The 25527-nt window shown below is 46.6% G+C and overlaps 1 pseudogene; it reads right to left on the bottom strand.

Annotated features, from left to right (window-relative positions):
* Positions 1 to 11659: 11659 nt before the first annotated feature.
* LOC148774802 (frizzled-3 pseudogene) overlaps positions 11660 to 25527 on the bottom strand; it is a 69253-nt pseudogene continuing 55385 nt past the window's right edge.

Genomic DNA, 25527 nt, shown 5'->3' with positions numbered 1-25527 from the left:
GAATGGCCAGTGTGCTGCAGAGTCACGTGTGGAGCCAGGAAATAAGAACCCCTGATGCCGGGGTCCTGCCAGCCTCACAGAGCAGCTTCCAGCACTCCTGCTTCTTCCTGAGTCAGGCTCTTCCTTGACCAGAGTCACCACCATGAACACCAGGGCAAGTCCTGTCCTGCAAACAGTCACCTTGGGGCCGACCACACCATCTCCAGACGTCAGAGCTACAGAGAGGCGGCTGCAGACTTGAGGTTCTCTCAGACTACTTAATCACCGAGCATCCCTGGCAGGCAGGCACCATGCCCTTTCACCTCTAACCAGCAAGGGGCCAAGCCCAGGGGGCCCTCAATTCCAACCACCACTGTCTCTTCCCTCCCTCGTGAGAAGAGGCCACCCTGCCCTCAGTGACCATGTGCGCAGCTGCAGCTATTCGCGGAGCAGCTGCTGTGTGCCAGGCACTGTACACAATGACCTCCTCTCGTCTTTCCAGTCCCAGGACTCAGTAGCAGTCAGCCCGTTTTACAGATGAGCAGACCACCTGGCAAGATTACGGCAGTTTCTTGAACTTTCACAGCTTCGGCAGCAGAAGCTGGAATATGAAACTAAGCTTGTGCAACTGCAAAGCTGGTGCAGTTTCCACTACACAACACCCTCTATCGGAGGAGATAGTAATCTGTCCCTCCTTTCCCAGGGTTCAGACATCATTCTTCTTCTAGGGGAAGGCACAGAAGGCTGTGTTTTTGGGGTCAAAGCACGATTCCAAAAGCCAATGCAACTGGTGGGACGAGGGATTGGGTGAAAGACTGCAGCAAGGATGAGCCTCTGGGTGAGTTGTCCCACCCCCATGAGACCTGGGTCCCTCATTGGATTTAGAGATCAAAGAGACTCTAAGACGGAGCCTGAAATGCCAAGGGACTCCTGGGCACTTCCTGCCAGATGACTCTTTATAAACTGACAGAAAATGCACATGATACTAAATTCTGAAGATACAAAAATAGCATCCCTCTGGTGGGGAGGAATAAGTTGGGAGTTTAGGATTGACATATACACACTATTATGTTTAAAATAGATAATCAACAAGGACAGGGAACTCCGCTCTATATTCTGTAATAACCTAAATGGGAAAAGATTTTGAAAAAGAACAGATACATGTATATGTTTAACTGAATCACTTTCTTGAACACATGAAACAAAATATCGTTAATCAACTGTTGTCGTTCAGTCGCTAAGTCATGTCCTTCTCTTTGCGACTGCAACACAGTAGGCTTCCCTGTCCTTCACTCTCTCCTGGAGCTTGGTCAAACTCATGTCCATTGATGCCATCCAACCATCTCATCCTCTGTCGTCCCCTTCTCCTCCTGCCTTCAATCTTTCCCAGCTTCAGGGTCTTTTCCAGTGTGTCAGTTCTTCGCATCAGGTGGCTGAAGTATTGGAGCTTCAGCTTCAGCGTGAGTCCTTCCAGTGAATATTCAGGGCTGCTTTTCGTTAGGATTGACTAGCTTGATTTCCTTGCAATCCAAGGGACTCTCAAGAGTCTTCTCCAACACCACAGTTCAAAAGCATCAATTCTTAGGCATTCCGCCTTCTTTATGGTGCCACTCTCAAATCCATAAATAACTACTGGAGAAACCATCGCTTTGACTATACAGACGTTTGTCAGCAAAGTGGTACCCCAATATAAAATTAAAATTTTAGAAAAAAAATCAAGCAAGTTGGGTGAAGGAGTCATGTAAAAAAGGTAATTTTTTAACCAGAAACTGAAAATAAATACTATAATAATTTTGAATGGTTATACTGTTTAAAATGAAACATGTTGGGGCTTCCCTGGTGCTCCAGTGGTTAATACTACGTGTTTCCAATGCCAGGAGCCTGGGTTCAACCCCTGGTCAGGGAGTTAAGAGCCCACAGGCTGTGCAGTGTGGCCAAAAAGTAAAAAATAATAATAATAACAAATTTAAAAAGAAGGACTCATGTCATTGTTTCAAAGTGTACTTTTGTCCTACTTTTTCTTTTGGGCTCTGCCATGCAGTATGTAGGGTCTTGATTCCCCTACCATGGATTGAACCCCATGCCCCTTGCATTAAGAGCTTGGAGTCTTAACCACTGGACTGCCAGGGAAGTCCCTAAACTCATGTTTTAGGTGTCTGAAAGCTTAAAAGAAAAAAAGCACTGCCCCTCTTATCCATGCCCCCAGGCCTCCTTTGCATTGCCCTTTCTGATAGCAAAAGAAGGTAATTATTACTAGTTTCCCATGAGCCTTCAGAAGAGAATCTGTACATTTACAAGCATGGATGAGTTTTCTTTTATCACACACGTGAAGCACACTTCAAAAGCTACTCTGTTTCTTGCCTCTTGTATCTTAGAGATCATTTTATAACTGCACATAAAGAACTACATCATTCTTTTTAGTAGCTGCCTAAAATTCCATTATATGGAAGCAACACATTAATCAGCCCCTTGCATGCTCAGGCCCTTCAGTTGTTTTCAACTCTTTGCAACCCTATGGACTGTAGCCCACCAGGCTCTTCTGTCCATGGAATTCTCCAGGCAAGAATACCGAAGTGGATTGCCATGACCTCTTCCAGGGCTTCTTGTTGACCCAGGAATTGAACAAACATCTCCTGCAGCTCCTGCATGTCCATAGGCAGATTCTTTACCACTGAGTCATGGGGGAAGCCCCAGTCAGCCCCTTCCTGATGGACAATGAGGCTGTCTGCAGCGTTCACTGTTACAGACCATGACTATCTTGTAGATATTAGTTTGTGCACGTGTGCATATGAATGTAAGATCAATTCCTAGAAGTAGAATTGCTAGTGCTTATTAAATACAATATGCGCTTTAAAAATTTGAATGAATTTTGCCAAGCAAGCCTCCAGGGAGGTGGCAGTGTGTGTAGACCACCAGCAATGAAAGGCAGCACAGAGAGTGCTTTCCATATGAGGAATGACTGTTAGCTGCAAGAGATGAGCTGGGGGCCTGTGCCTGAACAGACATTCATTCTAGGACAAGTGACAAAGATTAAGCAACACCACCAACAGGCAAGCCTCCCATTTTACAGATGACAAACAGGCACTGGGAATTGACAAGCTTCACCCAGGGTCATGGTCTGGGTCCCTGTAAGCATGGGGCAATTTCCAGACAATATCTGTTTCACCCTCTGATCTCAGCTCTGATCTCTTGTGCTGACTTAGCAAAAACTTGGAGAACCAGCTCCTTTCTACTGTGAACTGAAAGCTGAGCCACCCACGTATTTCAGGGCTTTCTGAGTCACTGTATTCACCTCTACAAGAAACCGGGATCTGCTCACACACACACACACACACACACACACACACACACTAACCCAGGGACTGTTTCCAACCAGCATGGGGCCCACAGAGCCCTGACCATTCACAGATCCAAGGTGAGTAACAGTGATTATCCTGGACATTCATCCACCAGCCTAAAGAATCAAAAATCTCAACAGACCCTCTCCGTGGTGACCACTAGGTGGAGGGCAGTGAGGACTGGAAAGACGTGAGAGGGACACGTGAGCCAGGAGTGTCCTCATTAGCCATTCTGGAGACAGAAATAAGCACGGCAAAAATAGTTCTCTGTCTTTGTACTTGGAAAGCACCTCATACCCACTAACTCACCCCACTTCACAGAACTTCTCTGAGTTATACCGGGCAGGGAGTCTTATATTCACAGTCCCCGTTTGAGAGCTGTTAAAAAAAGGAACTATGACTTCCTTACTGCTAGAGAGGTAAAGAGACTAGAGGCAGAGCCTAGGATTCAGAGGTTAAATCCTGGCCACATCCTGTTGTGCACTTGTGGTGAGCAATCTCCTGCAATACATGTCCACAAAAACCATCCCTTGTCTGCCTGCATGCAAAGCGAGTCACTCTGTCCCTAGAAATGTTGTTAGAGGCCCTCCAGTGCGTGGCTAGACATGAATTCCTTTCCCTGGGTCCTCATCTTTGTTTCAGCTCCGTAAATATATCCTTTGTATGTAAATCCAAGAAGACTCTTGGGATATTTCTGAGGGATACGTTTGCACTCTATCAAGTGCCTGGTATGGCCTCTGGAACGCGAAAGTGAAAGTGAAGTCTCAGTCTGTCTGACTCTTTGCGACCCCATGGACTGTAGCCTACCAGGCTCCTCAGTCCATGGAATTTTCCAGGCAAGAGTACTGGAGCGGGTTGCCATTTCCTTCTCCAGGGGATCTTCCCAACCCAGGGATCGAACCTGGGTCTCCCGCATTGCAGGCAGACGCTTTACTGTCTGAGCCAGCGGTGCTGAATAAAAAATGTGTTTCTTCAGGGACTTCCCTGGTGATCGGGTGGTTAAGACTCCACTCTCCCAATGAAGAGGGCACAGGTTCCATCCCTGGTCAGGGAACTAGGATCCTACACGCCACACAGACCAAAAAAAAAAAAAAGGCTTTTTTAGTGTGTTTCTTCTGCTATATTTAAAATAGATAACCGACAAGGACCTACTGCTCTAGCACAGGGAACTCAGCTCAGTGTTTTGCGGCAGCCTGGATGGGAGGGGAGTTTGAGGGAGAAGGGTTACATGTATATGTATGCCTAGTCCCTTCACCGTTCACCAGAAACTGTTCAGTTCAGTTCAGTCGCTCAGTCGTGTCCGACTCTCCGCGACCCCATGAATCACAGCACGCCAGGCCTCCCTGTCCATCACCAACTCCCGGAGTTCACTCAAACTCATATCCACAGAGTCGGTGATGCCATCCAGCCATCTCATTATCAGTCGTCCCCTTCTTCTCCCGCCCCCAACCTTTCCAATCATCAGAGTCTTTTCCAGTGAGTCAACTCGTCTCATGAGGTGGCCAAAGTATTGCAGTTTCAGCTTCAGCATCAGTCCTTCCAATGAACACCCAGGATCGATCTCCCTTAGAATGGACTGGTTGGATCTCCTTGCGGTACAAGGGACTCTCAAGAGTCTTCTCCAACACCACAGTTCAAAAGCATCAATTCTTCGGCAATCAGCCTTCTTCACAGTCCAACTCTCACATCCATGCATGACCATGGGAAAAACCATAGCCTTGACTAGACGGACCTTTGTTGGCAAAGTAATGTCTCTGCTTTTTAATATATTATCAAGGTTGGTCATAACTTTCCTTCCAAGGAGTAAGCGTCTTTTAATTTCATGGCTGCAATCAGCATCTGCAGTGATTTTGGAGCCCCCCAAAATAAAATCTAACACAGTTTCCACTGTTTTTCCATCTATTTCCCATGAAGTGATGGGACCAGATGCCATGATCTTTGTTTTCTGAATGTTGAGCTAAAAGCCAACCTTTTCACTCTCCTCTTTCACTTTCATCAAGAGGCTTTTGAGTTCCTCTTCACTTTCTGCCATAAGGGTAGTGTCATCTGCATATCTGAGGTTATTGATATTTCTCCCAGCAATCTTGATTCCAGCTTGTGCTTCTTCCAGCCCAACGTTCCTCATGATGTATTCTGCATAGAAGTTAAATAAGCAAGGTGACAATATACAGCCTTGACGCACTCCTTTTCCTTTTTGGAACCAGTCTGTTGTTCCATGTCCAGGTCTGACTGTTGCTTCCTGACCTGCATACAGGTTTCTCAAGAGGCAGGTCAGTTGGTCTGGGATTCCCATCTCTTTCAGAATGTTCCACAGTTTATTGTGATCCACAGAGTCAAAGGCTTTGGCATAGTCAATGAAGCAGAAATAGATGCTCTTCTGGAACTCTCTTGCTTTCTCCATGATCCAGCGAATGTTGGCAATTTGATCTCTGGTGCCTCTGCCTTTTCTAAAACCTGCTTGAACATCTGGGAGTTCACGGTTCACATATTGCTGAAGCCTGGCTTGGAGAATTTTGAGCATGACTTTACTAGCGTGTGAGATGAGTGCAATTGTGCGGTAGTTTGAACATTCTTTGGCATTCCCTTTCTTTGGGATTGGAATGAAGACTGACCTCTTCCAGTCCTGTGGCCACTGCTGAGTTTTCCAAATCTGCTTGCATATTGAGTGCAGCACTTTCACAGCATCATCTTTCAAGATTTGAAATAGCTCAACTGGAATTCCATCACCTCCACTAGCTTTGTTCGTAGTGATGCCTTCTAAGGCCCACTTGACTTCACATTCCAAGATGTCTGGCTTTAGGTCAGTGATCACGTTATCGTGACTATCTTGGTCGTGAAGATCTTTTTTGTACAGTTCTTCTGTGTATTCTTGCCACCTCTTCTTAATATCTTCTGCTTCTGTTAGGTCTATACCATTTCTGTCCTTTATCGAGCCCATCTTTGCATGAAATGTTCCCTTGGAATCTCTAATTTTCTTGAAGAGATCTCTTGTTTTTCCCATTCTGTTGTTTTCCTCTATTTCTTTGCATTGATCACTGAGGAAGGCTTTCTTATCTCTCCTTGGTATTGTTTGGAACTCTGCATTCAGATGCTTCTATCTTTCCTTTTCTCCTTTGCTTTTCACTTCTCTTCTTTTCACAGCAATTTGTAAGGCCTCCTCAGATAACCATTTTGCTTTTTTGCATTTCTTTTCCATGGGGATGGTCTTGGTCCCTGTCTCCTTTACAATGTCATGAACCTCCGTCCAGAGTTCATCAGGCACTCTATCTATCAGATCTAGTCCCTTAAATCTATTTTCACTTCCACTGTATAATTATAAGGGATTTGATTTAGGTCATATCTGAACGGTCTAGTGGTTTTCCCTACTTTCTTCAATTTAAGTCTGAATTTGGCAATAAGGAGTTCATGATCTGAGCCACAGTCAGCTCCTGGTCTTGTTTTTGCTAACTGTATACAGCTTCTCCATCTTTGGCTGCAAAGAATATAATCAATCTGATTTCGGTGTTGACCATATGGTGTTGTCCATGTGTAGAGTCTTCTCTTGTGTTGTTGGAAGAGGGTGTTTGCTATGACCAGTGCATTCTCTTGACAAAACTCTATTAGCCTTTGCCTTGCTTCATTCCGTGCTCCAAGGCCAAATTTGCCTGTTACTCCAGGTGTTTCTTGACAACCTACTTTTGCATGCCAGTCCCGTATAATGAAAAGGACATCTTTTTTGGGTGTCAGTTCTTAAAGGTCTTGTAGGTCTTCATAGAACCGTTCAACTTCAGCTTCTTCAGCGTTACTGGTTGGGGCATAGGCCTGGATTACTGTAATATTGAATGGTTTGCCTTGGAAACGAACAGAAATCATTCTGTCGTTTTTGAGATTGCATCCAAGTACTGCCTTTCGGACTCTTTTATTGACCATGAAGACTACTCCATTTCTTCTAAGGGATTCCTGCCCACAGTAGTAGATATAATGGTCATCTGAGTTAAATTCACCCATTCCAGTCCATTTTAATTCACTGATTCCTAGAATGTCTATGTTCACTCTTGCCATCTCCTGTTTGACCACTAACAATTTGCCTTGATTCATGGACCTAACATTCAAGGTTCCTATGCAATATTGCTCTTTACAGCATCGGACCTTGCTTCTATCATCGGTCACATCCACAACTGGGTATTGGTTTTGCTTTTGCTCCATCCCTTTATTCCTTCGAGAGTTACTTCTCCACTGATCTCCAGTAGCATACTGGGCACCTACTGACCTGGGGAATTTCTCATTTAGTATCCTATCATTTTTCCCTTTGATACTGTTCATGGGGTTCTCAAGGCAAGTATACTGAAGTGGTTTGCCATTCCCTTCTCCAGTGGACCACATTCGGCTGTGGTCCATGTGATCAGATCGACTAATTTCCTGTGATTATGATTTCAGTGTGTCTGCCTTCTGATGCCCCCTCACAATACCTACCATCTTATTTGGGTTTCTCTTACCTTGGTCGTGGAAAATCTCTTCACAACCGCTCCAGCAAGGTGCAGCTGCTGTACCTTACCTTGGACGAGGGGTATCTCCTCAAGGCCGCCCCTCCTGACCTTGAAGGTGGAGTAGCTCCTCTCGGCCCTCCTGCGCCCGTGCAGCCACCGCCTGTTGGACGTGGGGCAGCTCCTCTTGGCCGCGCCTCTGTGCGTGGTCGGTTGTACCGGGGCCGGCGTCTCTCGCGTCTGCGCTGCCTGTTACGACATTGTTAATCAGCTATCAGTTCAGTTCAGTTCAGTCGCTCAGTCGCTCTTTGCGACACCATGAATCACAGCATGCCAGGCCTCCCTGTCCATCACCAACTCCTGGAGTTCACTCAAACTCATGTCCATCGAGTCGGTGATGCCATCCAGCCATCTCACTCTCTGTCTTCCCCGTCTCCTCCCGCCGCCAACCTTTCCCAGCATCAGAGTCTTTTCCAGTGAGTCAACTCGTCGCATGAGGTGGCCAGAGTATTGCAGTTTCAGCTTTAGCATCAGTCCTTCCAATGAACACCCAGGATTGGTCTCCTTTAGAATCTACTGGTTGGATCTGCTTGGAGTCCAAGGGACTCTCAAAAGTCTTCTCCAGCACCATACCCCAATACAAAATAAAAGGTTTTGGCTTTTTTTTTTTTTTTAAGTGTGTTTCTGGGTTGGCCAAAAGTATAGATAGATAAATGGACAGATGGAGAGATGAATGGGTGGATGGTTGGGTGGAGTATGGGTTTAATATGTTTCTGTGTTTGTTGTTTAACTTCCTTACACAGTATCCATTCTCCCTTCCAAAGATCATCTTGATATCCTTCTGTGGACGTATTTCTCCTCCCGCGTATACAGTCTCAGTGGTATTGCGAATCCCGGAGTTCTATCCTCTCCCAGAGAAGAAGCGAGCAAATGCCACCAGCTTGGCTGTTTACCCTCCCTCCCCTCGGACTATGAATCTTTAATAGATTGAGACGTGGATAGGAAACATGGCTGGGGTTTATTTGTTTCAACAGCGGTACCCTGATGAGACCGTCCAGTAGCACTGCTGCCCAGATGCCCTGGTTTCTCACTTGCCCTTGTTCCAAGTCAGGGTCTCCAATGCTCTGTCCACTCTGTGAACTACTCAGCATCGCCCCCAGTACAATACCCTCCTGCTTAAGTTGTTTTCTACATTAATTAAAAAATAATTCTATTTTTTATTATTTTATTTATATTTGGCTGTGCTGGATTTTCACTGCCGTGAGGGCTTTTTTTCTCTAGTTGCACAGCCGGGGGCTACCCTCAAGGTGCAGTGCACAGGCCTCTCATTGCGGTGGCTTCTCTTGTTGTGGAGCACGTGCTCTAGGGCGTGCGGGCTTCAACAGTTGTGGCACGTGGGCTCAGTAGTTGTGGCTCCTGGGCTGTAGGGCACCGGCTCAGTAGTTGTGGCGCAAAGGCTTAGTAGTCACACAGCATGTGGGATCTTCCTGGACCAGGGATCGAACCCGTGTTTCTTGCATTGGCAGGTGGATTCTTAACCACTGAGCCACCAGGGAAGCTCCGAAGAATTTTACATGTCACAGACATAGAAATGAATGGAAAGGTAGCGGTGGGGGGCGGTGTTGTATGCGGGGCGGGGAGAAAGGGAAGGAGTGAAGGAGGGAGTGAGGTGAAACGACCAACCAGTACTGCCCACACAAGGACTTCATGAGCTAGGGAGTAAGGTGAGTCCCGGGCCTTGGTGAGTCCCTTCCCTTGGACGGGAAGGAAGGAGAGATGATAAGATAACCCCTCAGCCTTAGTTGCAGGAGAAGTGATGTGAATCGATTTTAGGGGCAATAGCACACGTACCCCCAACTCTCCTCCAGAATACCACAAATCCTCTAGTTTTGTATCTTTCAACCGAGAACAGCCTCAGAAACAATACTGTCAAACCTCCACTTCCTAGATGAGGAAATGGAGAGCCTCAAAGGGCAGAGGTCTGCCACCATCTCACAAAGAGGACTGGAGCTGAACTGGGGCCAGAGCCCAGATCTAAATTCCTGTCCCCCCTCTCTTGTCACTGCCCAGAGCTGCCTCTGTCAGGAGTGACTAAGGTGCAGAATTTCCAAATCCCATTTTGAGAAAATTCCCCAAGGGGACTTCCTCACAAATGCCTCAGGAGGTCCTAAGGTCCCTCTCTCTGTGGCCTGAACACTCTGCGGCCAAGGGTGAGTTGGGGGCAGGTTGGAAAAGAAACAGGAGACTGCAGACCCCCAGCCCCAGGCATGACTACAACAGGCAAGAGGTCAAGGGGTGTCTCAGACCCAGCTCTTAAAAGGAGGCAGAATCCAGACTGCAGTCACAGAGCCCTGTGAGATTCTGAAACTTGTGTTACTTCCTTTGTCAGTCTGTCTGTGAAACTTTGAAAAAGGGGTCTGTGTGCTGGCCTGCAGGGCCAGCCAGGAAAGGGAAAGTGGGGACCAGGTCTCACCCAGTGGCCAGGCTCAGAGGACGAGAAATCCAGGGCCCGAGTCTCTGAAATCTGCCACACAGAAGGCAGGAAAGTTCAAGGCAGGCCTGAGTCATTACCATTTTTTGTGTGCTTTCTGCCTAATAACAAAATAACGCCTGAAATACCTAGCAATGCCTAATATCCAGCACAGTGCTGAACAACTAGTGGAAAATCACTGTCAATTTCCCTCGCCTGCCCCGATGTCTCCTGACGCTGAGTTGAGCTGAATACCTCTCCTGGGCAGGGGTAGGGTGGGGGGCCAGGTATCATAAGGGAGGAAACTCTGGGGCCTGACATTTGGGAGAACAGAGAGAAGGCATTGCTTTCTTTATGTGCTGGTGCCAGGATTGGGGATGGGCGGCCAACTGGTTGCCTTCTTTCATCCTCTGGGGTGTGCCAGGAGCTAGGAGTTTCTGGCCTGTTCCTAGAAAGGAAACCGAAGTGTAGACGAGTTAATAATTCGACCAAAGATATACAGAGAGTAAATGATCTGTTTGATTTCAGTCCCAAGTTTGTCCCCGTCTTTGTCAGGCTTTCTCCTAGGGTCTAGGAACAGCGGAAGGGGGCTCAGAAAGTGCTCACAGAGAAAGGGGAAGCCTCTGACAAACACGCAAAGTAAAACAAAGAACAGACTCCCAAGTGCCAGGAGGAGGAGGCCCTGAAATTGCCCCATCCCCCATCCCCAGCAATTTTGGAAGAACTGATCCTTCTGTCTGGGCCTTGATGCCCCACCTCCAGGGCGCCTTGTGGTGGGCTCCTCCAGTACCCCCCCCCCAAAACCTGCCCCGAAGCGAAAGGGGTGAGCACACGAGCAAACACACCGCCTGTGGTCTCCAGCTGCAGTAAACAAGCAGGGTGCACACAGCCCTTGTCCTGTGTGGTGAAGGTGCCAGCAGAGGGGAGGCTGAAAAGCTGCAGCCCTTCGACCCTGCTGTGGTTGAACCCGGAGAACGGGTGTCATGGTCGGTGCCCTGACAGTGAAATGTACCAGGGGATGGAAAGGGAAGGGCGGCCCAGAATAGGAAGATGGGATGAGCAAACCACAGCTGGGCCAACAGGCAATACCATGCAGGGCCCCCTGAGGCTCCTGAGCACAAGGCATTCTGTGTCCCCCGTTTCTTTGATTAACGGCCTTCATTCAGCCTCCATGACCTTCCCTGAGTTCCATTGGGCAGATTCAGGCAGTTGTTAATTAGTGAAAGGAGGGGATGAGAGACCAGGGAGAAACAGTGGCAGATGCTCACGTGGAGTAGCTGTCCCCATGTTGGCGTTTCTGTCATCGAATGTGCCGTTGCTGCTCTAGTGTGACCGCCCACCCCCCCACCGGGTGGCAGGGATTTGTGGATGGCAGCCGCCAGGCTCGCTCTCCCCGGCTCATCATCCCTCTAGAAGGTTCCCCAGACCCTCAGTAGGAGTGGGCGCTGCTGCAGGTGTGAGTGTGTGTCCTCGTGCCTCGGGTGACGTTGCACGGTTAGCCGCACTGTGTTTGCATGCTTCCTCCCGTGCTCGTGGGACCAGGCAGCGTGGCGGGAACGCAGAGACTGGATTCCGATACAGTCAGGACTTGCTCCTGCTGAGCTTCGGGGTGAGTACTGGCCGGCCTGGTCCCGCGGGGGCACGGAAGCCACGCCCTGGGAGTGGAGGGTCAGCGGGTCTCCGGAAGTCGGCCTGGGAGAGCCCTCAGCAGCAGAGAACGTGACCTTGGTGACTGGCTGGCGCCGGACTGGTCAGAGCACGGCCCGAGGCTCCCACGCGTCCACGTGCACGGGTGTCCCTCCCGCAGCGGCAGTGCTGCCGGCCATGCCCTGCGTGCACGGTCTCGGAGGGAGCAGGGCCCAGGGTGTCAGGGTTCTCGAGGCTGCCCTGTCCTGAGCCTCTCCGTGCAGAGGCCAGCGTTTCTCACGGAGGTGCACCGGCATCTGTGGCTCGGCCGCCGCTGAGGGGCCACCCTCCCTTGCAGGTGCTGCTCTGGGCGGTCCTCTGGTGGGGCTGGCCCAGGGGCCCAGCTCTGCTCGAGCCGCTCTGAGGGCAGGAGGCTGTCTGCTCTGTTCTGTTCCCTCTCAGCTAGAAAGCTGGATTGGGTTTTGGGGATTGTTACCAGCAGCTTTTAGCTATATGTCAGAATAAAGTCTGCCACAGAGTTCTCTCCTTCATCTGCTTGGTCCTCCGTGTTTCTCTGAATTCTCAAAGCCCCTGAAGCCCAGAATGGGGTGGGGATGGGATGTCTGGAGGGGCAGGGGCTCGGGCACCAGCCGCCGTCCCAGGACTGACTCGTCTGTGTGTTTCCAGTTTACCCGCACTACTTCTACAGGTGATTAGACAGCGTCCAGGATACAACAGAGACTACATTTTCAACTCGATGCAATCTTTAATCTGTGGATACTTGTTATATGGACCCGAAGATATTTTATGACAGGGTTTTTAATTAGTGAAAAGCTCATGAATACCATAGAGAAAATATTTTATAATTTCATGTTTCTTATGTTTATGTAAACTTATGACTTCATTTATATAATTACTTACTTTTTCTTGTATATTCGGGCTATAAATATCCTTTCAGATCAATTCGTGTTCTGATACCTGATTTTAGTCTTTCAAATGAATGTACTGTAGTGCTTGTCTGTGTCAATCCTATGAACAAATATAGGGCTTTTGTAAATGATGCATTTATTGTAATTATTCTTGTTTAATTTTTACATGTTAAACCATGAGAGAAGGGCTTTCCTGCGATTGTAAAATCATCACGACACAGTGTGCATTATCCTTCCAGAATGTAACCGAGCTCTCCCACAATCACTCTGAAATCAGCAAACTTAATTCCAACCAATGGTTGTTGGATTTTAACGACTGACCTAAACGGCACTTTTTCTAGCAAGAAATGCTTTTTGTCTGCAGCGTGAAGCGATTTAAAAGTACTGGGTGTTAAATGTGAGCTTCTGATGAAATTTGGGCTGAAAGGATGACTAGAAGACGACTATGAAAATCTCTTCGGTAACCTAGTCTCTGGACTCGGATCCCTCCTCTCCGGTGAGACTCATCGGGGACCAATCGTGATGCCCTGCACCCGCTGCGGAGCCATCCAGCTGGACAGCGAAGGTGCCACTTCCCAGACAGACAGCGTAGTGCAGCTCTGACAAAGGCCTTATTTGTATGTAAATCATCATTTTACATCTGTTTCTAAACATGCTTAAAGAATGGACCTAGGCGTACATTTTTAGATTGCAATGACATAGCCATTCTGGATTGTATAAGTAGCAAATATAACTTTTACTTTTTCAGCGGCACATTAAAAAAGCCAGCAAGAGATGCGTTCAGATCACGGTGCGATATTTATTATGCAGTTGGATCTCGGTAGACAGAGACAGCATGTCTCTTTACATGTGGGTTCCACCTTTAATTTACTTGTACAATTCATTCTTACCGTTGTTTTCCTATTAATCTTTGGTGAATTTCCTGTATATGTGACAAAGTACACACAGTCTACTTCTGAACTTTTTTAATTGCAGTATTATTTATTGCTTTCTTTCAATAAAGTACTGAAGCAAAATTTCCCACTGCCAATCAAGAGTGCCGAGGGTAAACTGTCCTCTCCCTGAGAACAGACCAGAGCTGGTAATGGGAGCCCATGTCATCACACAGACATTCTGTTAGGAGAAGCCGATGGATACAATGGAAAGGCCAGAAGGCGGAGACATAGGAGTCCCCAAAGGACGACCGATGGGGTGTTCGTGCCCTTGGCTCCGGAGCCAAGAGGTTCTATCACTTCAGCATCTGTGGGGACAGGGCCCCACTGCTGCTGAGGCGTGGGCAGCGGGCCGAGGGTGGGAACAAAGTGCAGGTGTCAAGGCGCACCGTGGATCCCAGGGGGTTGGCCGAGGGCAACCCTGACGCGGACCCGAATGATGCAGTAGGGAGTGTGTGTGTGCACGCTTGTGCGTGGGAGCTTTTTATGTTATCTTAGTCAACAGTCTTTACTATTCATATATCCATAGAAACAAGAATGCAGCAAGGGGAGGTGGGGGGAGATTCAAGAGGGAGGGGACACGCGTACACCTATGGCTAACTCATGCTGATGGACGGCAGAAATCAAACCGATAGTGCACAGCAACTATGCTTCAGAAAAAGAGAACATAGAAGGGCGGTTAGGAATGTATGAGAAAAAGATTTCTCATAGAGGTTTATACTCAACTCTGTGAATATCTCGGAGCAGGCTGCACCCCATCATCAGACCTGCCCCCTAGCATCAGGCCCACCCCCAGCGTCAGGCCCTAGTCCAGCATCAGATGTTCCCCCAGCATCAGGCCCTAGTCCAGAATCAGACCTTCCCCCAGCATCAGGCCCTCCCCACGCATCAGACCCTAATCCAGCATCAGAGGGTCCCCCCAGCATCAGACGTTTGCCCCTAGCATCAGGCCCACTCCAGCATCAGACCCTCCCTCAACATCAGGGCCTAGTCCCGCTTCAGACACGACCCAGCATCAGACCCTCCCCCAGCATCAGGCCCTACTTCATCATCAGACCCTAGTCCAGCATCAGAGGTTCCCCCCGCATCAGGCCCTAGACCACTATCAGGCTCTCCCCCCCACCATTAAGCCCTCCTCTCGCATCAGACCTTTCCCAAGCATCAGACCCTCCCCCAGGGTCAGACCCTAATCCAGTATCAGGTCCTCTCCCAGCATCAGACCCTAGTCCAGCATCATGCCCTCCCCGAGCATCAGATCCTAGTCCAGCATCATGTCCTCCCCCAGCATCAGACCTTAGTCCAGCATCAGAAGTTCCCCCCCAGCATCAGACGTTCCCTCCCAGCTTCAGGACCTAGTCCAGAATCAGACCTTCTCCCAGCATTAGACCCTGCCCTAGTGTCAGGCACTCCCCCAGCATCTGACCTTAGTCCAGCATCAGAGGTTATCCAAAATATCAGACCCTAGTCCAACATAGACCCTCCCCCAGCATCAGGCCCTCCCCCAGCATCAGGCCCTCCCCAAGCATCAGACCCTAGTCCAGCATCAGACACTCGCCCAGCAACAGGCCCTCCCCAGCTTCCGACCCTAGTCTTGCATAAGACGTTCCCCCCAGCATCAGACGTTCCCCAAATCAGGCCCTAGTCCAGCATCAGACTTTCCCCCAGAATCAGACCTTCCCACAGTGTCAGGCACCCCCCGTCACAGACCCTCCCCCAGCATGAGACCGTAGTAGAGCATCAGGTCCTCCTCACCCTCAGATACTCCACAGGCATCAAACCCTTCCCAGTATCAGGCCCTCCATCTCCAGTATGAGGTGTGGCATCCCCACTTTTCTGACGCTCCTTAGCACACTCAGGCAGCCCCAGTGCAGCAGGACAACAGCTCTTGAAGGAGGTGCATTTTTAGGAATCACCTGCGGAGCAGCAGAAGCTGGGGTTTCTTTCAGGTCAAGGAGAGGCAAAGAAGAGGCACTTGTGCAGGAGGCAGTGGTGGCTGAGGGCACGTTCCCCAGCTCTGCTTCCTCCCCGTGGGGGCTTTGCTTTCCTGCTCTCTCACGGGCCCCAGGGCGGTGTCCTTCCAGATTCACGGTCTCCTTGATGTCTCAAGCCCAAGTCCTGAGTTGCGTCCCAGTCCTGCGTGGCAGAGGGCTGGGAACACCCAAGCTCAAGGGCTGAAAAGATCCCGGGGGACAGCCGGGCCCCAGAGGGTGGCAGGGCAGGGGATGAGGGTGGCCGCCCACAGAGGGCCCCGCAGCAGCACTGGAGGACAGCAGTGATGTCTTAGCTCACTCAGGGATGCTGCCCGGCCGAGCACTCAGAGATGTTACCGCCAGCAGCTCTGGGGACGCAGGAAGCCCGGTGAGTGACACTACTCCACTTGGGCCGTGTGGGTGGGCACTGCTGACCACGGCCTCGGTTTCCGTTCCGGTTCTACTGTCCCTCGAGGGCTGACGGGCTCCTCTTCCGAATGGCACAGGTATTCTCTTCATGTGGGTGAGTGCATCCCTGCTTGTTTCCATCAGCACTGCTGTCGCTCATCCTGCGTTTCCCTCTTTACAATCTGTGCTCGCTGCTCTTCTGGTTTAACGTAGGAGCAGCCCTTATTTTCTGCATTTCTTGGTTGTCAGCATTCCTGGGGCTTTCCAGGTGGCGCTCATAGTAAAGATCCTGCCTGCCAATGCAAGAGATAACGAGAGACGTGTGTTTGATCCCTGGGTCAAGAAGATGCCCTGGAGGAGGGCATGACAACCCACTCCAGTGGGTCCAGTATTTTTGCCTGGAGAATCCCCTGGACAGAGGAGCTACTGGGCTACAGTCCCTGGCTTTGCAGAGTGTCGGACACGACTGAAGCAGTTCAGCACACACTCAGGTTTTAGTTCAGTCGCTCAGTTGTGCCCGATCTTTGCCGCTCCATGGACGGCAGCACTCCAGGCTTTCCTGTCCTTTTCACTATTTCCTGGAGTTTGCTTAAACGCACGTCCATTGAATCAGTGATGCCATAGAACCATCTCATTCCTGCTGCATCCATTGGAGAGGCGGCTGGGGTTTGGCAAAGTGCCAGGTCCCACTGCGTGGGTGTGAACCTGCCTCACCACTCCCTAACCGCGGGGCCATGTCTCCTCTGTAAATCGGGAGGTGGCAGCCTCTGTTTGTTGAGGGGCACTCACAGCATCTGATACACAGTCAATGCAGCATCCCTTACAGCGCTGTATTTCTGAATAACAGGGAGAGATGTAAGAATCTGCTCCTTTTCCACTCTTGTCCCTAAATTGTGCTCCAGACCACATCTGCTTTACTTACCCCTGTACATCCCACACCCAGCACAAACAAGACACTCAGCAAATATCTGGCTGGAGAGGCAGGAACACACCCTGTCCTCCAGGAGACTGCGACGAGCGAGATGGGGACCTGTGGATGACACTGTGTGCTGAGGAGCCCCCAGGGGGACCTGGAGGCTGTGGGGTGGAACGGGGGCCATGGGCAGAGCCCCTGACCGGCTCCTGGTGGTGGGGACCCTGGCAGGTAGGAGGGTGCTGTTCCTTGTGGGCTGTTGCATATATATGAATTTCATATATATGATGTATCTGGTAATCTCACTGCTGCTGCTGCTAAGTTGCTTCAGTCGTGTCCGACGCTGTGCGGGGGGCAGGCCGGGACGGGGAGCATGCGCCCGCACGTACGGCGCAGGCACGCTGCGCCCGCTCGGCTGCGTGCTCGCGTTTTGTGCCCAGCTTCTGGGTAGCCCGAGAAGGCAAGGGCAAGCCACTCCAGTAACTCTTGCCTGGAGAATTCCATGGATGGAGGAGCCTAGTAGGCTGCAGTCCGCGGGGTCGCACAGAGGTTCTTCCTCTCCCCCCCTCCCCCCAACTGCTTTGAAACTGTCAGGAAAGTAAGGTAAAGCCTTACCTTTACTTAAAGTAAAGCCTACCGTCCGTCCTACCTTCTCTTTCCTCCTCCTCCGTTATTTCCTTATTTTTTTGTCATCCACTAATATTCCCTGCCTCTGCGTCTCTCCCGAATTTATGAGTGCCCTATTAATAGAAGAAGAAAAGACTGTAGGTTCTTTCATCCCTTCTTCATCTTAGGTACTGTATTCCTCTGAGCTTTGTTTTGTGCTTTGAACACTGAGGTGGATTTTTGTGGAGAGAGCCCCAGCCATGATTGAGAGATTGGAAGCAGGGAGCCTTGCGGGGAAGATAAACAGTCAAGTGCACGTTCTTTCTTTGTATAGCACAATGCTAGGAGAGCGTCATCATTGGGCAGAGAGAGGGGCTTTTAAATTCCCTGTAAGTCCACTGTTGCCCACTTCACAGGCAAAGAATCTCTCTCTCTCCAACTTGAGTTTCGTATGTGTGAGTAAAACTACGAGATTTCATACCGAAAACTTACTCTGAGCATGTTAGTGTGTTGATGTTCGACTGCTGTGGACTTTATTTTCTTCAGGAGACTTGCGATAGGAAGCAGTTCTTTACTGCATCTTTCCCTTCTTTCACAGGGAAGAGCAGTGTTGGCCTCAAGTGTTTTTTAACCCCTAAATCTCTAGAGTTAGAGACGTTGAAAGCTGCAGTTGGCCACAAAAAGAGCAGTAGTGCGAATGAAAAGCAAGACTGAAATATGTATGAGAGGAATTGTTCAGTATAGATTTGTGAGAAGAAGGGTCACAGCGTCTTGAGGAAAGAAGTGAAGGTTTTTAACAGTGGCATTTCCAGAAGGTTAGGAATGAATGTTTGAAGAGTAACAACTCCTCTTTGACTAGAAAGCAGTTTTAACTGACTGTTGCATCAGAAATGATGAATCTATCTTTGAGTTACAATCTTTGAGTTATGCTGAGAACTAGCAACAGGTTTGGTGGATCCAAGGAATGCACTGTGAATGAAGTTTAAGAGAAAACATCTAGGCTAGTAGGCCTAAAAAAATCTTGGTCCCCAAAGTTTGTCTCATGAAACTAATTGTATAGTCAAAACATGCAACCATACTAAAGGCGGGGCGGGGGGGAAACAATTAGGAGCTTGATATTAGAGCATTTTCTGAACACATTTTAATGAAAAAGGGAAACCAGGCTGGAATTTCAACCTGATTTTTTTTTTTTTTTCCTTAAAGTCCAGATTCTGGCCATCTTCCGTCTTTCCAGTTTTGCTTTTAGTTTTAAAAGATCTTCTGCTTTCTCTAGTCTTAAAAGTAATGTATAATTTGTAAGATGGACTGGCTTTTGATGCCTACAGTTCAGTTGAATTTTGAACTTTAATGTGTTTGTTTTTCCTGTATTTTTTAAAGCCCCATCACTCAGCACGCTGGAAGATTAGATTATCTTTTGTCATCGGTAGACGACTAGACGGACTTTAAAAATTAGATAAAGTAGCAAAGCGATACCTTGAGATTCCTGAGAATCTAGGCCCTGAGAATTAAATATGGAGCTATATAAACTTCAGCAACCAGAAAACAGTATGCTGAAAATGAATTTATTTTTAGAAAAATAAGATATGGAAAACAAAAGGCCAAAACCCACATGAGTTTTAGGAAAAGAAATCTATCACTTTGAGAAGTGATATTATGCTCTCAGTGTGTACTTTGCTGTCTGACAAGATGATGATTTTCTTGCGAGAAGAAGCTTCAGAGGTAGTGATTGCTAATCCTTATAATGCAGTTTTGGAAGACTCTGAAAGAAGACAAAAGCATATCCTCCTGTTCCAGTGTGTAGCCAGTCTGTTTGAGGCAACCTTTAATTTCTGAATTGGAAAGGCAAAATGTTATGTACGTGTATAGTGTGTCAAGATAAGGAAATCTAAGCTGAGAAAGATGAAAGGAATCACTTTCTGTACAGGAAGTGTAAATTGGAATAGAGTTGCTAACATCTTTGGTTGCAGGGCCTCGCTGACAAGTCCCCAGGGCCCACTTTTGTCATTGTCTCTGCTGGGATTCAGCCTGCTTTCTTTCCTCTTCACAGTTGCCATCTCCTACTTTTCCCAGCTGAGTTCTTTGGGTCTGGCTTTGTAGCCAGCCTCTGAAGACAGTCTTCCAAGATTGCATCCCCTTTATTGCTGTTCTTCAGGACAAGTACTCACCTTATTTTAGGGGCTTTTACTTTTTATCTTCACAAGAGAACTGGTCCATTGGGGAATATCAGATTGCTGATGTTACACATTAAAAATTAAAGTGTAGGGTTAAGTGTATCTAGTCCTTTTTGTTTTCTGATGAAATCCTCATCAGGTCACGTAATCTGAAGTTAGTTTTCCCACATATCTTATATTGCTTTGTAAAGAACTGAATGTCTCTTTTCTCAGGGTTAGGGCGTGGAAAACTGTTTCCAGAGCCCTCATTTTCTACTGGTCCTTGGCACCCGAGACTGTTGCCTCCAGTTAATCCAGCATTTCCCTTTCTTCAGCTGAGATTCTGCAGATTTCTAAAGTCAAAGATATAATATCCAAAAGAATGCAAAAAATCTTTTAACCTTTATGTAATCAGTTGCTGTATTCTGTCAGTATTTCTTGGTTTGCTCCATCTTCTGTGTCCTGCTGTCTGAAACTTAGAGCTTCTTCAAGGATGGTTCTCTTAGGAAAAAGGATTGTTGCTATCCATGCTTACGCGATCCTGCTTAGAAGCATTTATTTCATTACATTATTGAAACACAATCTAGAATATATATCCACTTTTTTTTAAACTGTGCATAATATTTGGTTATGGACAGTTGTGGCCGAAAGTGAAGAGGAACTCTAAAGCCTCTTGATGAAAGTGAAAGAGGAGAGTGAAAAAGTTGGCTTCAAACTCAACATTCAGAAAACCAAGATCATGGCATCTGGCCCCATCACTTCATGGGAAATAGATGGGGAAGCAGTGGAAACAGTGTCAGACTTTAATTTTGGGGGCTCCAAAATCACTGCGGGTGCTGATTGGAGCCATGAAATTAAAAGACGCTTACTCCTTGGAAGGAAAGTTATGACCAACCTCAATGGCATATTAAAAAGCAGAGACATTACTTTGCCAGCCAAGATCCGTCTAGTCAAGGCTGTGGTTTTTCCCGTGGTCATGTACGGATGTGAGAGTTGGACTGTGAGGAAAGCTGATCGCCAAAGAATTGATGCTTTCAAACTGTGGTGTTGGAGAAGACTCTTGAGAGTCCCTTGGACTACAAGGATATCCAACCAGTCCGTTTTAAAGGAGATCAATCCTGGTGTTCATTGAAAGGACTGATGCTAAAGCTGAAGGAATCTCCAGTACTTTGGCTATCCGATGCGACGAGTTGACTCACTGGAAAAGACTCTGATGCTGGGAGGGATTGGGGGCAGGAGAAGAAGGTGACGACGGAGAATCAGATGCCTGGATGGCATCACCAACTTGAAGGAGGTGGGTTTGAGTGAACTCCAGGTGTTGGTGATGGACAGGGAGGCCTGCCATCCCTTACTGTCCATGGGGTCAAAAAGAGTCGGACATGACTGAGCGACTGAACTGAACTGAACTGAATATTTAGTTCAGCTGAGAGGTGATCTGATTTTTTTTTCAGTTGAAAATTAATTTTTGACCCGCTCTCAGTTTATCATCATTTGGCTTTTGCTTTTCTTGCTGCCTGTTCAGTTCAGTTCAGTCGCTCAGTCGTGTCCGACTCTCCGCGACCCCATGAATCACAGCACGCCAGGCCTCCCTGTCCATCACCAACTCCCGGAGTTCACTCAAACTCATGTCCACAGAATCGGTGATGCCATCCAGCCATCTCATTCTCCGTCGTCCCCTTCTCCTCCCGCCCCCAACCTTTCCCAGCATCAGAGTCTTTTCCAGTGAGTCAACTCGTCTCATGAGGTGGCCAAAGTATTGGAGTTTCAGCTTTAGCATCAGTCCCTCCAATGAACATCCAGGATTGATCTCCTTTAGAATGGACTGGTTGGATCTCCTTGCAGTATAAGGGACTCTCAAGAGTCTTCTCCAACACCACAGTTCAAAAGCATCGATTCTTCGGCGATCAGCTTTCTTCACAGTCCAACTCTCACATCCATACATGACCACGGGAAAAACCATTGCCTTGACTAGACGGACCTTGGTCGGCAAAGTAATGTCTCTGCTTTTTAATATACTATCAAGGTTGGTCATAACTTTCCTTCCAAGGAGCAAGCGTCTTTTAATTTCATGGCTGCAATCAGCATCCGCAGTGATTTTGGAGCCCAAAAAAACAAAGTCTGACACTGTTTCCACTGTTTTTCCATCTATTTCCCATGAAGTGATGGGACCAGATGCCATGATCTTTGTTTTCTGAATGTTGAGCTTCAAGCCAACCTTTTCACTCTCCTCTTTCACTTTCATCAAGAGGCTTTTGAGTTCCTCTTCTCTTTCTGCCATAAGGGTAGTGTCATCTGCATATCTGAGGTTATTGATATTTCTCCCAGCAATCTTGATTCCAGCCTGTGCTTCTTCCAGCCCAGCGTTCCTCATGATGTACTCTGCATATAAGTTAAATAAACAAGGTGACAATATACAACCTTGACGTACACCTTTTCCTATTTGGAACCAGTCTGTGGTTCCATGACTGGTTCTAACTGTTGCTTCCTGACCTGCATACAGGTTTCTCAAGAGGCAGGTCAGGTGGTCTGGGATTCCCATCTCTTTCAGAATGTTCCACAGTTTATTGTGATCCACACAGTCAAAGGCTTTGGCATAGTCAATGAAGCAGAAATAGATGTTCTTCTGAAACTCTCTTGCTTTCTCCATGATCCAGCGGATGTTGGCAATTTGATCTCTGGTGCCTCTGCCTTTTCTAAAACCTGCTTGAACATCTGGGAGTTCACGGTTTACATACTGCTGAAGCCTGGCTTGGAGAATTTTGAGCATGACTTTACTAGCGTGTGAGATGAGTGCAATTGTGCGGTAGTTTGAGCATTCTTTGGCATTGCCTTTCTTTGGGATTGGAATGAAGACTGACCTCTTCCAGCCCTGTGGCCACTGCTGAGTTTTCCAAATCTGCTGGCATATTGAGTGCAGCACTTTCACAGCATCATCTTTCAAGACTTGAAATAGCTCAACTGGAATTCCATCACCTCCACTAGCTTTGTTCCTAGTAGTCGGGCATTTTTGTGTCCCTTGGCTTGTTACTTAATCAACATAAACATTGATTCAAGTAGTAGTATTGTCAGCACACATGTATAGATTTAGCAGACTTAATTTTCCCATACACAAATAACATGGGACAGATTTTAAAATAACATTTCGGAGTTTATAATACTTTACTACTTTTTTGTGTTGATTCAAGTAGTAGTATTGTCAGCACACATTTATAGATTTAGCAGACTTAATTTTCCCATACACAAATAACATGGGACAGATTTTAAAATAACATTTCGGCATTTATAATACTTTATTTCTTTTTTATTTTTATTTTTTTGTGTTTTGACCACGCTGTGCAGCTTGTGGGATCTTAATTCTCTGACCAGGGATCAAACTCGAGGAGAAGTGTGGAGTCTCAATCACTGGATTGCCAGGGAAGAGCCTATAATATTGTATTTTTAAACAATTCAGGTAAGTTTTATTCTGTTTCATGTATGTATATTTTTGACAAAAGTGGGAGACTGTATGCTGTTTTGTAAACCATTTAAAATTTTATTTTTCGTTTACTGTATTGTTACTGTCTTTTCAAGTCAGCATATTCAGATCCTGCTCATCATTTTTACTGAGCGTGTTATGTGTTGGTTGTGCCGTAATTTAACCAATTCCTTATTGGTAGACTTTCAGATTGTCTCTGGGTTTTTATTTTATAAACAATGTTGTACTAACATTTCAGTTATACATCACGTGTACTTGTGTTTACTTTCTTAGAATAAATTGTAGAATAGGTCTGCTGAATCAAAGTATATACATTTTCAGAACTTTTGATGTCCATAGCTATTTTTTTTTTTGAAATACCAAGTGGTTTGCTTTTCCTCCAGTAGTATTTGAAAATGGAGAATTTCTTGGCGGCCTAGTGGTTAGACACTTCACTGCCCTGGACCGGGTTCAGTCCTTGTTTGGGGAACTAAGATTTTGCAAGCCGTGTGGGACAGCGAAAAAAAAAAAAAAGTATTTCCAAGTGTTGGAATGTTGACTATATTCTTTTTTCTGCACCCTCTCCTATACTGTGTTCTGTTATTCTTACTTTGTTCATCTGATTGGCAAAAATGTTATATATCATGTTTGTATGTTTTTATTAGTAAAGTTGAATATCTTCATATGTTTGTTGGCCATTTGTATTTCTTTTGTAAATATATGTCCTTTTTCCATTTTTCTATTCAAGTAGCGTTCTTTATTTGCTTTTTAAGAAATTCATTTTATATATTACTTTTGCTGAGCACATAATTATGTGCAAGTATCCTGTACTGTGTTAAATTATTCTATTTTAGGGTAGCATTTCTCAAAATACGACTTACAGATCACTTGTAACAGTACCGAGATAATCGTTAGAATTGCATGTGTATCCTTCATTTTCCAGAGGTTCGGAATTCTTAGACCTATGGGTTTTCTATGAATCTGCTGCACATGAACATTAGGGAATCTCTGATTTGGAAGAAATATAAAGAAATATAAATTCCTATTTTTTTTCTTGTCTCATGGCATTTTACTGTTTTTTCTTATTTATCTTAATAATCATAAACTACAGTCTTAATGTATTAAGGTTTTATCCTACCCCAGCCTAACAGTAATTTTACAAAAATGTTTTGATATATGGAAACTTGAACGTTAAAGTCCATAAAGGAAATCACTTTTGTAAGTCTGTGAGAAGCATTGTTTGTAAATGAGGCAAAAGGAGTCACTGAGAGAAAAACAAGTAAGATAGAGTATAGAGAAGCATAGGGGGTTTCTCATCTAGTTTAAAATCTCAATATTACTTTGTTTCTTCCTTATGTTTTGTGTGGTAATTTCTTTGAACCGTAAATTTGGAACCCATACTGCTTGAAAAATAGTCTAAATGAAATTTTTGAAATTTTCATTGTTATATACGTATTGGGTAATTTTTTTTTAAGTTGGACGCAGATGAACATGCTGCATAAGCAGCAAACTACAAACATGGAACTTCTATGGATGTTTTGATACTGTAGCCAAATAAAGCTTTCAGGGCTTATTTGACACATTAATGATAGGCATAATTGTTACCGTACTGCATTATAATTAAACTTAAATATACATGGGTGTTTTTTGGAAGGACTGATGCTAAAACTGAAACTCCAATACTTTGGCCACCTCATGCGACGAGTTGACTCACTGGAAAAGACTCTGATGCTGGGAGGGATTGGGGGCTGGAGGAGAAGGGGACGACAGAGAATGAGATGGCTGGATGGCATCACCAACTCGATGGACATGAGTTTGAGTGAACTCCGGAAGTTGATGATGGACAGGGAGGCCTGGCATGCTGTGATTCATGAGGTCACGAAGAGTCGGACACAACTGAGAGACTGAACTGAACTGAACTGATACATGACTGTGTTTAACATCACATTTCCATAGCCAGACATCACATTTCTGGGCCCAGCTTGAAGGAGGAAAAAATATGGCAGGCCAATAAGCTTTAACAAATATTTCTGATTTAGAGATTTCAGTGTTAGAGAGATTAGACTTTTGGGGCAGAGGTTGCTTGTAACTTTGGTGTTCCTAATTCCTAAGGTTGTAGACTTTCCTTTTCCCTTCTTCTACTCAAGACCATATGCTTGAGGGAAAAATGGGAAGAGTCAGCCATGGCTTTACTTTCTCCAAATAGTTTTTTCTGCCCAGTAATTAAAGCTTGGGATGCAGAGGTCCCTGTCATTGGTAGTGCACAAAGGACAGTTTCTTTCCCTGCTT

The sequence above is a fragment of the Moschus berezovskii genome, chromosome 19 (genome assembly GCF_049115385.1).
Source record: "Moschus berezovskii isolate FMDL1 chromosome 19, NW_MosBer_1.0, whole genome shotgun sequence".
Taxonomy (NCBI): domain Eukaryota; kingdom Metazoa; phylum Chordata; class Mammalia; order Artiodactyla; family Moschidae; genus Moschus; species Moschus berezovskii.
This window is presented reverse-complemented; position numbering and strand designations above follow the sequence as displayed.